This window comes from Solanum stenotomum, chromosome 2 (assembly GCF_019186545.1).
Source record: "Solanum stenotomum isolate F172 chromosome 2, ASM1918654v1, whole genome shotgun sequence".
Taxonomy (NCBI): domain Eukaryota; kingdom Viridiplantae; phylum Streptophyta; class Magnoliopsida; order Solanales; family Solanaceae; genus Solanum; species Solanum stenotomum.
In genome coordinates this window covers 16,370,241-16,382,577 of record NC_064283.1, presented here as the reverse complement: position 1 = coordinate 16,382,577, position 12,337 = coordinate 16,370,241, and positions in this window count along the sequence as shown.

Below are 12,337 nucleotides of genomic sequence, written 5' to 3'. Positions count from 1 at the left end.
CTGAAACTGTACAACATCTTTTCATTGATGGTGACATGGCCAAAAAGGTATGGAGTTATTTTGCAAGTGCTGCTGGAATTCAAGGTCCTTTCATTCAGATAAAGCAAACTATATAGAAGTGGAGAGATGTACAGGGTAACGAGGTGTTTAAAAATGTTATGGTTGATGTCCCTATCGTTATTCTTTGGTTCCTATGAAAAAGCAGAAATACCATTCTGCATGGTGGATTATGTGTGTATGAGAAAATTATTTTTGATACTACTGATACTATTCATAAGTTTATTTGTACCAGATTTTCTTATTTTCAAGAGCTACCTAGATATTGACCTGTGGAAATTTTAGAAAGATGGCAGCCCAGATATAGTTATAAGATAATGAGATGGTTGCACCCCTTCCTGATTGGTACAAGTGTAATACAGATGGTGCGTCCAAAGGTAATTATGGCCCTAGTTTAGCTGCTTTTTGTGTGAGAAACAGTGCTGGTGATATTATAGGAGCAAAAGGGAGAAGTTTATCGATTTCAACCAACCTTGTGGCAGAAGTTGTGGCTATAAGAGAGGGAATTCACTATTGCATTGAAAGAAGTTTATTACCCCTAATAGTAGAAACCGATTCTCTTTCATTGACAAAATTTATTGAAGGGATTTGGGAGGTCCCTTGGAGTGTCGTCAAGGAGGTTGAAGCAATTAACAAGATGAGGAAAAATGTTCCTATCCAATTGAAACACACATTGAGGGAAGGCAACACTCTGGCCGACTTTTTTGCTAACCTAGTTGTTAATTTTGCAAGTACCTATTTGGTGAAAAAATTTCAAGAACTTCCTAATGAAGCAAAGATAATTCTTAACATGGACAAGTCAAGTATGCCTAATTTTAGGATCATTCAGCAACCCAACAGTTAGTTTGGTACTTGGACTATCAAGCATTATGCTTACTCATATAGGAAACTAGGAAGAGGTAATTTTTCTCTAATGTAATGCCTGAAATGATTTCATATAATCTGTCTATCATGCAACCTGGTGAGAGTTTAAGGTGTACAATGATTACTGACTAAGGCATAGGCATTGGGCGAGGTTGTTTGTTACTGTTTTCTAGTGCAATTAGTGTTTACTGGTGACGTTTAGTATAAGGATGTTGGGTCACTTATTTTTCACTTATTCTTTCTTGGAGTGTTTCCTATGATGTGTGGTATTAATCTTTTTGAGATTCATCCTATCAAGGGAGAACATCTAGAAAGGATTAGTGAGTGGTGAGTGATCTTACCTCCTTTAAACAACAAAGGAAAACTATCTGGTTAAAAGCATTTGTGCTGAAACTTATAAATTATTTTTGATGTGTGGTATTAGCTTCTATGAAGCTCATTCCATCAACGATAACTAATAAGGAAAAGCACAATATTTCCTACCTAATAACTTTCCAAATGAAGAAATAGTGTTATTTGGAGTAAAGTTTCAACCCGATAATCGGTCCTTAACAACATTTCTAGTGGTGTTTCAAATCCACTGCTGGTAGCGAAAGAAGTCAATAAAGAGTGCAACTATTTCATTATTTCAGATCTACAGAAAGAGCAACAAATCAGAATAAAGAACTGAGTCGAAGCTTACCTGATCTGTAGTTGCTCCATGTTGCTTCTATAGTTGTTGTCTTCAGGTTGGCTTGTAGTGGTAGACAAAGAGAGATTCGTGAATAGTTCACCGGAGTTTGGCTGGCGCTTGGCCAGAGTATACGTCTCCAAAGCTGCTAAGCAACTTCACTTTCCCTTTCTATTGTTTTTGTCTTTCCTCTTTTTGATTTTGTTTTAATTAGCTTTTTTTAAGTTGTTTTCTTTAAATGGGTTTAGCACTTTGGCTTGCCCATTTGTGTAAATAATTGCTTCATTTATAAATATGACCCAATGGATCTGGTTGGACTAAAAAAAAATAAAATTAAAGCTTGAAGCTTTATCCGTCATTGGTGGTAGTATTTTTAACCCGTTTCAACAGCAACTAATTAATTTAAGTTAAAATTTTCTTATTTGATTGCAAACCCACTTTTCTTGAAGCTTTGTCCATCAATGGTAGTAGTATTTCCGACCCCTTTCAACAACAACAAATCAATTTAAATTCAAAATTTTTTATTCTATTGAAGACCCACTTTTAAACTTAAAGTTTCGTCCATCAATGATGATAGTATTTCCAACTCCATTCAACAACAAATCGATTTGAACAATAAATTAAAATGGGTCTCTTGTTTTGCAATGAAATAACAAGCTATTGTGTCTTTGTTTAATGAGATTTGAAAAAAAGCTGCAAATGAAGTGTATTGAAGAACAATTTCGTGTTTTGTTTGATTTAAAAGGTTTTGGGTTATGTTTTAATGGAGGAGGGCTCTTTGTTTTTATTTTAATTTAAAATGTCATGGTGTTTTAATTTGGGTCATGGGTGGGAAAATGAAAGATGGGTGTTTTTTAAATTTTAGGTAAAAAATAAATAAAATCGAGTAAATTGTTGAGATGAAGCCACGTGTCCGTCCGTTAGTTTTAAGGGTATACACAACCCAAAAGAGTAACGATAAGGGTATATGCAACCTTAAAGTATAACGGAGGGTATATACATACCATTTGTGATAGTTCGGGGGTATATTTATCCTTTTTCCCTATAAAAAATAATGACCGGTCAAATGTACAAACAGAGTAACTATACACAATTTTGGAAATTATATTAACAGAATTTTTTCATAATTTATACAAACCAAATATCTCAACAAATAGTAAAACATCTAAACAAGAAAAAATAATTGATAAAATACACAAGAATCTATATATATTTACAACTGAAAATCTGAAAAATTTGGATATAAATTAAAAAATCCGTACTGTTATACAAAATAATAAGAACAACTTCAATAAATCCGTACTGTTATACAAAATAATAAGAACAACTTCAATAAATAAACAATTTACCCAATTTCTTTACCAGTTGAACTGTTCTTCAGTCAGACAACAACGACTATTCTTCAGTCAGACAACAACGACTATTCTTCAGTCAGACATAATTAATTATTTAATGTTAGCTTAGTTATATAATCTTCCCTTAAATATATAATGAATCACCCACTTGAAGTTTTAAATCATGATGAATAATATATGGGATAAGTAGGTCATCACAATTCCTAGTTCTCAAGGAAAAGATTTAGGCAATAACTCTGCAATGCATTGCACCCCATTTTTTACATGATAAATCTCTTAGATCATGATCATTACAGACTTTTAAATCACTTAAATCCAAGTTGTAAGTACAAAGTTATGATCCAGCTACTAACTGTTGCTATGCTAGAAAAGGGATCAAATCCCTTTATTTTGAATATCTCAAATTCTCTAACAAAAAACTCAGATATTTCATATGTTGAAAGTGGTGCATATATATATATATGCCCTTATCGTCTAATAAATGGTATATATTTACTCTTTTCACTTTTCAACAACATATCTATGTGTACTTAGTTGAAAAAAATTATAATACTGATTTTTTAATTTAAAAAATGTCACGAAGCTTTCGAAAAATTATTTCACCCCTTTTTTACACCTCTAGACCCAACCCAAATGGAAAAAAAAAATCAATTCTTCTTCTAGCCGGTCATAAATGAGTTTGGACCAGATTTGAACAAATGAAGAATTATTATTGTTTAATTGGGTCGGGTCTGGGTGCCTAAAAAAATGAGTGGTGTAATTTGTTTTTTAAGCAACGTGACATTTTTCGAAATCTAAAATCCAATTTTAAGAATATTTTTTTTAATTCAATCCGCAGACAAAAGATAAATATGCATTATTTATTAAACGATGGGGATATATATCCACATTTGTTAGACGACAATGATATATATGTTACTTTTTAATAAGATTTAAATCGCAAAATTAAAAGATATATTTACCCGTTTACCCTCTTTATCAAAAAGTTCGATATTCTTTTGCTGAACTTGTAAATTCTTTTATCAAGGCACGCGTCGGAGCCCAAATTGTGGAGATGTGATGGTAAGATATATTCAAAAATCAAAATCAACAAGAAGAAAGGAATTACCATCAAGAATCGAACGTAATTCCGAAGTTCCAAGACTCACAATCATGGTTATTACTATCAAAACATGTAAATACTCTTACCCTTACTCATGAGAAGATTATAACTTGCACATCGCGAAAAAATTATAGTGTATATATAATGTATCATTTTACTTTTACTATATTTATATGAATTTTGAATCGCCTAAACATAAGATTATTAAAAGTTGCTTGATGGTTTAGAGGGTTCAAAATTTACCTTGAGGTTCTAGGTTACAAAAGGATTAAAAGATGATAAGTATTGGAGTGACAATTATTAATAACTATGATACTTTGTTTCAAGCCTTTAATATGTCAATTTAATTACTAAAGCATTAGTAATTTGTGAAGCATCAGAAAACTCTATGAAAAATGGATGATCAAAGATGCAAATACCGTCTGATGCAAAAAAAAATGTAGTGGATAGGATATTGAAAAAAGTGTAATTTTATGGGAGATAAAAGAGGTTATTTGTGAAATATTTGAAAGCTTATGAATTTCTTTAAAGATGTACATGTTGTTAGGGGTGTCGATGGTACGGTTCAATCGGTTATTTTTTAAAAATTATGTCATCTCAATTTTTTAGATATTTTATAATATATTAACCAAAATTAGATTTTTTAAAACCATCTCAATCATATCGGTTTTTATTCGGTTAATTGTTATTTATTTTTTACTTTTAAAATATCACCTCAAAATATACTACTATTAAAATATTTCTTTCGCAAATATGTTCTTGAAGAAGCACTTTAATTCTTCACCAAGAAGACAAAAATGTAAAACTTCATTGTCGTATTGTTTGATCTGAAATATTTAATAGGAGTGTTTGCATAATTTTTGTTGTATTGTTTGATAGAGTATCTATTACACTATCTTTAAATTTTAAACCTTATTAAGTAAAGACTAATTAAAGAGCAAAGACCCAAAGTCGTCTAGTCACTAGAAATCTAGGACCTAGATTATATTTATATTTGAAAATGTTATAAAACATATTTATATATTAAATTTAACATATTGTTAATATACAAAATATAATTACATACATACATGTAAGATTATTCAATTCGGTTCGAAAATTTTTCGATTTTTTTTATAAATTAAAATAACCATCACAATTGTTTGGGGTTATACACATAAATAAAAATCTACGGTTTTAATGAAAAAATAACATAAATCGGTTCGATCGGTTTTTCAAATTCTTTTGACACCCCTAGATGCATATATTCAAGATTCTGGAATTCGCTTGCACACAATTTAGCCAATTTTTTTATTTCGTTAATACATTAGATTATTTGAGTTTTTGTTTTTTTATAATTGGATTGTAAATGATGTTCTTCTATCATTTAACTTTAAATATTAATTCTCAAGCTTGAGAATTCCAAACATATATTTATCAATGTATGTCATGTAAAACATGATAAGTGTTCTATGGTGGGATATCATTACTTAACATGATTTTAAGTTTTTTAATTATCTTTTATCTTGATATATTTGGTTTTATTTTATTTTTCATTCGCATCAAAAAATCATTTTAAAAATGTCCAACCAAACAAATCAAAGGTGAAAAAATCCGAACTGAATTAGTTCCATTCGATGTTTGGTGCTCACTTTTTCAACACCAAAAATTGAAAGATCAAATCAAATAGAAAAGTTTTGATAAAATCGAATGGAATGCTCATGAAAAAATTTATTCGCACCGGATGTATACACCAAACTAATGCAATTTCCATTATTATGTGATTTAATGAAGTAAAACACATGATAATTAATTAAGGTTTAATAAAATGAACTATAAATTTAAACACATGGTATGCATGTATTGAATTGGTGCGGGTAAATTTTACCCAATGCTCACCCCTAGATAAAGGTTCATTCCTTAATTCCGCTCCCCATTTCCTCTTTTCGTGCTCCAAATTTTTATATTTATTAAAACAAAAGTATTTCACGAAATATGAGTTTAAACTTAACTTGGCAACTCATATGAACAAATTCCCTTTTTCACTAAATCTAAAAAGGAAAACAAAGAGATAACTCAAACATTCTTTCTCAATTTCTTTTGGTTACCTTTTTGTGTATTCTTTGGTCCCTTCTAAAAAAGCTGTTTCGAAACATTATGGAGATCAAAACATTAGGCACTAAGGGTGTGTTTGGTACAAAGGAAAATGTTTTCTTAGAAAATATTTTTTTGAAAAATAAGTGGATTTCTAACTTATTTTCCCATGTTTAGTTGGTGAGTAGAAAATATTTAATTGGTGAATGAAAAATATTTTTCAAAAAATATCTTTTATTTTTAGCTTGAAACTAAAAAAAAATTTCTGATCCGATAATTGATCTAAGATCCGATCCCAACACCCAAACTAGAACAAGACTCCGATGACCGTTCCAAAATCCGACCCTGAGATTTAACTTAGAACCTGACCCAATAATTGTTTTTTAAAAAATATATCTTTTTTTAAAAAAAGATATTGATAGGGTCGCAGGGGAGGGGGTGGGTGGCAGGCTGGGGTTGCATAAAATGATTTTTTTTTAAAAAAATTGATTTTTTTTTTTAAAATTTTTTTGATAGGGNCGTTGGGGGGGGGGGGGGGTTGTAGGGAAGGGTTGGCGTAAAAAATGAAAAATAAATAAATTTTGTTATAAAATAAAATATTAAAATAAAAAAGAAAAGAAGAGGAAGAAGCAGTAGCAGTAGAAAGAAGTAAAGGAGTAATTTCCAATTTTCTATATGTATATTGTTGATGTGTAACTGCCCTTTTATAGGGATAGAGTTACTTAAAGGAGTTAGCCTCCAACAGTAAAGTGGACCCTTAACATATATTATTTATAATTTGATTCATAAATATATATTATTTATAACACTCCCCCTTTAATGTTTATGTACAAAAAAATGTCCATAGTTATTTGTAATACGTATTATTTGTTGTCTCATTAAAAACTTTACCAGGAAAATTTAGTGGGATAAAACCTTGGTTAAGGAAAAAAAAGTATAACACGTATGTACTCCCCCTGATGAACACATTACTTAATATCTCGAAGATGACGCATTCCGATCTTATATCTCAGCTTCTCAAAGATTGAAGTTGGTAATGTCTTGGTGACATATCTGCTAAATTATCACCGGAACAAACTTGTTGAACATCTATTTCTCCCTTCGTTTAAAGATCGTGAGTAAAGAAGAATTTTGGTGAAATATGTTTTGTTCTATCTCCTTTGATGTATCCTTCTCTTAGTTGAACTATACATGCAACATTGTCTTCATATAATGTTGTTGGAGCATCTCCTTTTAAAGAAAGACCACATGTTTCTTGGATGCGTTGGGTTAGTGATCTTAATCATACACATTCTCGACTTGCTTCATGAATGGCTATTATCTCTGCATGATTTGAAGAAGTAACAACCATAGTTTGTTTTGTTGAACGCCATGATATAGTTGTACCTCCACATGTAAATAAATAACCTATTTGAGATCGACATTTATGTGGGTCAGACAAATATCCGCCATCTACATAGCCAATTAATTGTGAATCGGATTCCTTTGAATAAAATAGTCCCAAATCAATAGTCCCTTGAAGGTATCTAAATATATGTTTAATAGCATTCCAATGTCTTCGTGTTGGGGAAGAATTGAATCTAGCTAATGAATTTACAGAAAAAAATATATCTGGTCGAGAATTACTAGCAAGGTACATCAATACATCAATTGCACTAAGATATGGTATTTCAGAACCAACAAGTTCTTCGTCATTTTCATGGGGTTGAAATGGATCTTTATTAATATCAAGTGATCTCACAATCATTGGGGTACTTAATGGATGTGCTTTATCTATGTAAAATCTCTTTAAAATATTTTTAGTATATGTTGATTGATGAATAAATACTCCATTTGTAAAATGTTCAATTTGTAGACCAAGACAAAATTTTGTCTTTTCGAGGTCTTTCATTTCAAATTCCTTTTTCAAACATTCTACTGCATTTGAAAGCTCTTCGCGAGTTCCAATGATATTCAAGTCATCAACATATACAACTATAATGACAAACTTAGATCCATACTTTTTAATAAATACACATGGACAAATTGGGTCATTCTTGTATCCTTCTTTTAATAGATATTCTCTAAGGCGATTATACCACATGCGTCTTGATTGTTTCAATTCATATAGAGATTTTTAAAGTTTTATTGAACAACTTTTCCGAAAATTTATATATTTCAGGCATTTTTAATCCATCAGAAATTTTCATAAAAATGTCATTGTCTAGTGAGTCATATAAATAGGTTGTAACGACATCTATCAGATGCATGTCAAGTTTTTCATAAACTGCCAGATTATTAAGATACTTGAACGTGATTGTGTCCACCACAGGAGAATATGTCTCCATATAATCAATATTGAATCTTTGCGAAAATTCTTGTGCCGCAAGTCGTGCTTTATATCTTACGACTTCATTTTTCTCATTTCGTTTTCGTACAAAGACCCATTTGTACCCCACTGGATTTGTACCTTCAGGTGTTCGGACTATTGGTCCAAAAACTTAGCGTTTTTCAAGCGAAGCTAATTCAACTTGAATTGCATCTTTCCATTTCGGTCAATCATTTCTCTATCTACATTCCTCAACATATTTTGGTTCAAGATCCTCATTTTGTTGCATTATTTCTATAGCAACATTATAAACAAAAATATTGTCGACAATTATATCATTTTGATTCCATATTTTTCTTGATGAGGCATAGTTTATTGAGATTTCTTCATTGTTTTCAGGCGCCTAAACCTCTTCCAAGGTTTCATCAATTATTATGTCTCCTTGCTCTTCTTGAGCAGGTTTTTTCATATTATGACCATCTTGATCGTTAGCTCCTTTTCTTTTTTTAAGGATTTTTATCTTTGGAACCGATTGGTCTACCACATTAAAGTGTGATTTAGACTTCTTTGTATTAATTAATTGTCCTATCGGGACTTCAACTCGAATTGAAGCATTAGCAGTTGGAATATGAGATTTAGTAACTCTTGATAGGCCAGTGAATGCATCTGGCAGTTGATTCGCAATATTTTGCAAATGGATTATCTTTTGAACTTCTAGTTCACATTTATTTGTATGAGGATCTAAATGAGATAGTGACAAGGCATTCCAATCTATTTCCTTTTTCAGCTGCTTATTTTCTCCCTCTAATGTTGGGTATACTTATTCATCAAAATGACAATCAACAAATCTTGCCGTAAATAAATCTCCAGTCATAGATTTCAAATATTTTATAATAGAAGGAGATTCATACCCAACATATATCCCCAACCTTTTTTGGGGACCCATATTTGTACGTTGTGGTGGAGAAATTGGAACATATACCGCACATCCAAATATTATTAGATGGAAAATGTTCGGCTCCTGACCAAAAGCCAATTGTAATGGGAAGACTTTATGATAGCTTATCGGTCTGATCCGCACAAGACTTGCTACATGTAAAATATCATGACCCCATAATGAAATGGGAGGCTTTGTTTTCATAAGCATTGGTCTAGCAATTAATTGGAGAAGTTTATTCAATGATTCTGCTAGACCATTTGAGTATGAACATGAGCAACTGGATGCTCAACTGTTATCCTAGTTGATATACAATAATTAGTAAAAGCCTGGAATGTAAATTCACCAGCATTATCAAGACGAATTTTTTTAATTGTATAATCTGGATTTTGTGCTCTTAACTTTATTATCTGAGCAAGTAATCTTACAAACGCCACATTGCAAGTTGATAATAAGCACACATGTGACCATCTTGTAGATAAATCTATTAAAATCATATAATATTTAAACGGTCCACATAATGGGTGAATGAGCCCACATATATCACCCTGTATACGTTTCAGAAATGCTGGAGATTCGATTCCCACTTTGATTACTGATGGTCTAATAATCAATTTTCCTTGCGAACAAGTAACACAAGAGAATTCCTTAAATTGAAGAATTTTATGGTTCTTCAAAGAGTGTCCATGTGAACTCTCAATTATTTTGCGCATCATATTAGAATCGAGATGGCCCAACCGGTCATGCCAAATAATAAAATCATTTGATTTAGTAAATAGTTTATTTACTCTGGCATGTGTTTCAACCATGCTAATATTTGTGTAGTATAAGTCGGATGAAAGAACGGGTAGCTTTTCAAGTACAAACTTCTTACCCGACATCATTGTAGTAATATAAAGATATTCATTCCTTTCATCACTTGTAGTCTCAATATGATAGTTATTTTGACGAATGTCTTTGAAACTTAATAAGTTTCTTTGAGACTTACTACAATATAATGCTTCATTGATTGTCAAATTCGTACCTCCGATAAGTACTAAGTTAGCTTTTTCGGAGCCTTCAATTAATTTTATACTACCAAATATTGTATTAACATTAGCTTCTTTCATAATCAAGTAAGAGAAATATTTCTTATCTCTTGAGATAGTATGTGTCGTGGCACTATCTATAAGGCATATATCATCATAATTGATCTTGGATCCAACTGATGACTGGGGAATCTCCATATTCTTCATAAAAATAAAAGATATTATAAGAACGTGAAAAACTAACAACATAAGAAACTTTAAGAAATTACACTAAGAACGTAGAAATTAGTAAGACATAATGTCTTAAGAAAAACATTTAAGAAGAACAGCATAATAGTAAACATAATAGAAAATAACAATTATTCTTTTTCATAATTTTATCCCTAGTTAGATGAATAGTTCTTTAATCAATATTCTCGTAAAAGTCTTCAGCTTCCAAATGAGTAATATTTGTGAGGCCTTCAAAATCATCATCTTTATAAGCAAGATTTGCCTCAATACATCATATTTATTTGAGGGACCTGCAATTCATTATCATCATTTTGAAAGGTCAAGTGTGCCTCCACATTATTATCTTTTCTTTTGAAAGAGGCTTGATAAAGTTTCATAAAATGATCAGGCATATGACATTCACGAGCCCAATGACCTTTCATACCACATCAGTGACAAATATTGATTCTAACTCGAGAAGGATTATTTTGAGAAATTTTGTTACTCTCATGTTTATTTCCACCATGATGACGATAATTATTCGTCCTCTACTACGTCCTCGTCCACGTCCACGACCATGACCACGATCATGATAATTATTTTGTCTTGATTCAGACTGATAATGTGCTGCTACAACATTCGCTTCAGGGAATGAAGCAAACCCAGTGGGACGGACTTCATGATTTTTCATCAACAAAGTATAATTCTGCTCAGCCACAAGTAGGCATGTAATTAATTCAGAATATTTCTTAAACCCTTTTTCACGATATTATTGTTGTAACAATACATTTGAAGCGTGAAAAGTGAAAAAAGTTTTTTCAAGTAAGTCATCAGCAGTGATAGTATCTTCACATAATTTTAATATGGAACTTACTTTATGAATTGCAGAATTATACTCTATTACAGTTTTAAAATCTTGAAATTGAAGGTGTATCCACTCATATCGAGCTTTTGGTAACACCATAAGTTTTAGGTGGTGATACCGATCCTTCAAATTAATCCATAATTCAAGAGGGTCTTTCACAGTTAAATATTCAGTTTTTAATCCCTCATGAAGATGATGTCAGAGAAAAATCATGCCCTTCGTTTTATCCAGACTTGATGCTTTATTTTGTTGTTTAATAGTATCACCAAGACCTTTAGCGTCAAGGTGGACTTCAACATCAAGGACCCATGACAAATAATTTTTTTCGGTAATATCAAGTGCCATAAACCCAAACTTTGATAAATTTGACATGATGAACACTGACATAGAAATTTAATTTATCTGGAAAAAATTAAAACTTATTACTAATAACGTGTTATAAAATAAAATATTAAAATAAAAGAAGAAAAGAAGAGGAAGAAGCAGCAGCACTATAAAGAAGTAAAGGAGTAATTTCCAATTTTCTATAGGGATAGAGTAACTGCCTTTTATAGGGATAGAGTTACTTGAAGGAGTTAGCCTCCAACAGTAAAGTGGGCTCTTAACATATATTATTTACAATTTGATCCATAAACGTACATTATTTACAACAAGAAATATTTCCATTTTTTTTACGAAAATGACCTGAGTGAGGGGTTGCAGAGGGGGTAGGGGTAGAGTGGCGTAAAAATAATTTTTTTAAAAAAATAAATTGACGGGAATGGCCTGGGTGGGGGTTGGCGATTGGGGGTGGTGTAAAAAATGAAATTTTTTAAAATTTGAAATATTTTTCAAAAGCAATTTTTTTTTTGGGAGGGGGGGGGGGGGG